The sequence below is a fragment of the Solanum pennellii genome, chromosome 3 (genome assembly GCF_001406875.1).
Source record: "Solanum pennellii chromosome 3, SPENNV200".
Classification (NCBI taxonomy): domain Eukaryota; kingdom Viridiplantae; phylum Streptophyta; class Magnoliopsida; order Solanales; family Solanaceae; genus Solanum; species Solanum pennellii.
Window position 1 is genome coordinate 23,267,517 of NC_028639.1, and position 5,482 is coordinate 23,272,998.

Here is a 5,482-nt window from a genome sequence, read left to right on the forward strand (position 1 = left end):
TAGGCACTTCAGTATCTTTTCCAGTGTTATCTTCTACTTCACCACTAACCTCTACCACTTTATCATTATCTTTTGTCAACTTTTTCTCATTAGACGGCATAGGTGGGTCAATGGTTTGCTTACCACCGCGAGTAGCGATTGCCATACAGTGTCCATCATTTTTCGGATTTTGGACAGTGTTGCTAGGAAGAGTGCCCTGTTGCCGTGTTTTCACAGTCGAAGATAATTGGGCCATTTGTAACTCAAGCTGCTTAATCGATATTGCATGTGTATCGACTTTCTGCCCAACCTGCTAAATCACTCCTTAACTCTTTAGTGTGATCATCACTAGCATCGAACCTCCTCATCATTTTGTGCAACATATCCTCAACTCGCGCCATACTACCTCCACCATCCCTAGGAGTAACTTCACCATTTTGAGGAGGAACATAGGGCCCATTCCTATCATTTCTATTACCATAGTTACCCCTGTTGAAGTTGTTGTCGCGGTTGTAATTTCCATCTCGAACATAATGATCCTCACGATTATAGTTACCATAGATCCGACCTTGGTTTCCTTGACCTTGGTGCCGATTCTCCTGATTAGAGCCTTGGGCACTCGGTTGGAAACCCCCGTCTGCTCATTTACCGCATAGGAATCCTCCTCTTAATAACATTCATCATTTGGTGGTGGTGGTTTAGACAAGTAGTTAACTGCATTTATCTTTTCTGCACCCCCAGTGACATGTTTTAATACCAACCCAAGCTCAGTTCTCATCTGAGCCATCTCTACACGAATCTCATCTGTTGCTAGGTTGTGAGTTGATTGCACTGCGAAGGTATTTCTCCCAGTATCTGGCTTCCTAGTACTCCAAGCTTTATTATTCCAGGAGATTTTCTCTAACTTTTCGGCAATCTCAGCATAAGGACACTCCCCATAAGAACCACCCGCTATAGTATCCAATACCGCTTAATTATTATCATCCTGTCCCCGATAGAAGTATTCCTTCAGTGACTCATCATCTATGCGGTGATTGGGGACGCTTCTCAAAAATGAAGTGAATCTATCCCAAGAACTACTAACTGACTCTCCTGGTAGTGCCACAAAGTTGTTCACTCTGTCTTTGTGGTTTAGTTTCTTGGAGACCGGGTAGTAACGTGCTAAGAAAACGTCCCTTAGTTGGTTCCAAGTGAAAATTGAGTTATAAGGGAGCTCAGTGAACCAAATAGCAGCCTCTCCCGTCAGTGAGAGAGGAAAGACTCTTAGCCCTATTATATCCAAATCCAAATCAGGCCTCCCTACACAACTTTTACACACTGCCCTTACCTTAGCTATATGGGCATTTGGGTCCTCAGAAGGTAGCCCTGAAAACAAACCTCTAGTAGTGAGCATTTGCATCAAACTACTAGTTACCACAAAGGTGTGGCCTGGTGCTAGAGGGTGCAAGACAAGTGGCCCATCAGAGTCTGCATTATTATCATAGCCTCTGTAGTATTCTTGAGGGCGTGGAGTGGGATTTTGTCCCCTTTATTGATTTTCACCTGGATCATCGGGTAATAACTGACCATGAACATCAACCGGAGCTGGGATGTTCTGGTTTGGATCATCATCGTTAATACCCAAGTTTCGATTCATGTTGCGTAGTGTACGCTCTAATTCATGATCATAGGGAAACAAGGGTTCTCTTCCTCTCCGTGTATTTGGCATACAAGGAAGATAGTTCTGCAAGAATCAAAAACAATAAAAAAAAGTAAAATTAAGAAAATATTGACTAAACTTTAGTAATAAGTTTAAGTTAATCTAAAAGCTACTTTCCCCGGCAGCGGGCCAAAATTTGATAACGCTCAAACTTACTTCTCAAATAAAAAGTAAAGCGGTCGTATCAAGTAAAGAACCCAACTAATGAGGTTGGGATCGTTCCCACGAGGAAAATAGTTCAGACTTAACTTCAATCTATTATTACTATTATTTAGTCAATTATTTCCTTAGAAAACAAAAGACAATAAAAGGGGGGTTTTTTATTTCTAAATTAATTAAAATAACTAACTAACTTAAAGTAAACAACTAACAGATTCAAATCTTGGAGTTTAATCAATTAATAAAAGTAACTAGGGTTTAAGTGTTCCCCACAGGTTCCTAACTTGATAATTTTAAATATAACAATTCTTTTCTAGTATCTTGCACGCAAAGTGATAAGTTATGTATTTCTAAATTCTTGGTCCGGCATCTAGAAAATTTCACTCCGCACCTTGGTCCGGCTACGTGCGTTTCTATACTAACCCTTAGCTTTACCTCATATTAAGTATTGTATTCGATATTTGACTAAGTTATTACCTCGTACCAATCAACACTAGCCTATTAGATAGTATACACTAAATCTATGTATTCTTTTCCTATTATCTACCTCCTTGGTCCGGCAAGTAGCATTAAGGCAAGTTCTAACATTGGCCATCCGTTAAAAAGACTTCTAAACGAAAGAATTATCAATACATGCAAGACACTATTCTAGAATTATTATTTTAGTTAGAGTTTACTTCATTATTCACCCATGGTTCCCACAACCCTAGTTATGGAGTTTAGTTACCCATAGCCATAATCACAATATTCATATATTTAATATAATAATTCATGCACTTACTTTGATGAGAAAGAATAAAATCCAGAAGTTCACTTGATTAATCAACAAACGCACCAACAATCAATTCCAGAAAAAGTGTATCAATTACTGAAATTAATCGAGGACTAAAGATTCTCCAAAATTCTAACAATCAAAAAGTCTAATAACAAAGAGTCTACTAACAAAGAGTCTAACTAACCAAAGAGTCTAACATAAGAGAGTGTAACCCCAAAAACGAGGTTTTTTCAACTATTTATAAAAAACAAAAACCTAATAAAAGAAGGACTCTAATTGCTGAAAATCTGTCAAAATCCGTCCGAGTCGACAGACCTCGTGACGGACCGTCGTGGTCACGACGGGCCGTCATGGCCTCCGTCATCCTATACTTTACAACGTGGCTATGACGGTCTCTGATCATCACGACGAACCAGCAGGAGGGACCATCGTGGCTATGACGGTCCGTCATGAACTTCGTAATCCCACACTTAGGTCAGACTTCCCCATCTTCCTTCAGCAGTTTCACTACGATGCCACCTACGGACCGTCACAAGCTCCGTAGGTGGTAACTTTTCTGCATTTCTTGCTCAAAAACTTCCGCGTTCATCTTTTGAATAGATTTCCTGCAAATAAAGAGAAACTTACATAAAAATCAATACAAAAAGGCTTTTGGACACACACTAAACTTAAGGAAAAAGCATTAAAAATACTGTGAAACCACGGTATATCAATGCCCCATTTAGTATAAAGAGTGTTTCATATGTACCTCCAAGTTCCATATCTATGCGTGCCACATAAAATCTAGCAAGTGACTTCACTAGTATGCTAGCATGTGTTAATGTTCTACCTTGGCTAGGTAAGAACACCTTCCATTGGTGTAAGGCTCTACAACAGAAAATTCCATGTAGCACCCATGGTCTTAGTTTCGGTTAAGACTATAGTTTCCCCAAAGTAAAATGGACAATTGAAGTAAAGTAAGGACCCTAACTAGGATAACCTAAGGGTAGTTGCTTAGTGTAGGTTGGGGTATGGGACTTCACCTGCATTGCACAAGTGGCTCTTGAGGAAAGTCCTAGAAAGGTGTTATAATGCATGTGTCTATGTATATGTTCCTTATGCATAACTTTGTAGTATTTGTCTACTTGTTGTGATGATATGCATAGTATGAGCCTATATGAAGTGGTATTGTTGTATATACGTAATGTTAGTTTTAATGACTACATGATGAAGGTTGTTAACATGATTGAAGTTTTCTTCATTTACTATGTTGATTTATGAATCAGATGTTAAGGCTTGTGGTCCATGATAGGTTTATTAAGTATGTGTGAGGTTAAGGGGCTTCACATGTACATTGCACTAGTAGACTTAGATTGGGATTGTGAGTAAGGTTTTATAATGATCTATGCAAAGTAAAATAGGTATATGTGCATAATGATTAGAGCTTACTGTAATGTTCTTATGGTCTTGGCTTAAATCTGTCTTTGATGTATTATACTTCTATGATGGTATGTGTTGGCTTATGTAAGTTGTATGTATGATTTTCCTTGTGACCTTAAGGTGATGCATTGCACCAAGTATCACTAGAGAGTTACTTGGGAGGTTAAAGAGTTAAAAGAAGAAGAAGAAGAAGTTCACTGTAAAGAGGAAAATGCTTACTATAAAGGAAAAATAGGTTACTGTAATGTGACATCAATTGTGCCTTAAATGCATTGTATGATTTTATATGTTATAGGAATATTTAATATGCCTATAAGAAAAATGTGAATTGTATAAATTCTATTTTATCAAGGTTTTATGAAGATTTCACAAAAGGCATGAAGTATGATTTCAAGAAAATATCCCTTTTAAATGCACGTTTTTGCACGGTTATCATACTTAGTGCATTTTTGTACTAACTCCATTCTTCTCTACTTTTTACACAAAGTGTAGGTTATGGATGCCTAAGGGATGTCTTTAAATGGTGAGTAGCTTGAGATGTGATTCCCAAGCTCAAGGAAAGGAATCCTTAGGTCCAAGGATTTCCTACTTATGGTTTATTGTAAACTGTAGTATTATTGTACTTATGTATTATGTTGTAAGGGTCGTGTCCTTAATGAACTCTAATGATGTTGAGTCTACGATGGAAAAAAGAGACTAGAATCTTTAACTATGTGCTATGATATTTTATATATAATGAAAGTGATATTCTAGCATATGATGTGCTATGAAAAGTTTTAAATTTTTGCTAAATTTATCTATGACAATGTGATGAATGATAACTATGGGCTTCTATAAGACCTCCGAGGTCAAGTACTCCATGTTACTTCTAGGGTGTGCTCCCTGGTCGTGACAACGGGTTGGGACGAGTTGGCCCTTCAACCAAAAAATGAACAATATTACTCTCTTAGAAGGAGTATCTAAGAGAATCGAATGTTAACGTCTATGAACTAGACATCAATACATACAAATTTTCATTTATAAATCACACACTTCAATGAATACTTACAGAAATACATTTATGAATCTCATACTTCGGTGAATGCTTACCAAAATACATGATAGTCAACATAAGATTTAGCGGAAAAATGTTCATCATTCAACCATTCCCCCCATAAAAAAATAGCTAGTTTACTTGATTTTTTTAATGTTTTTAACATATTTATTGATAAAATATTTACAAATAAAACACTACTAATTATATATACATACATACATATGTATACATACATACATACATACATATATATATATATATGTATGTATATATACATATGTATGTATATATATATATATATATATATATATACATATATATATATATACATACATACATACATATGTATACATACATACATACATATATATATAGATATGTATGTATGTATATATATATATATATGTATATGTAT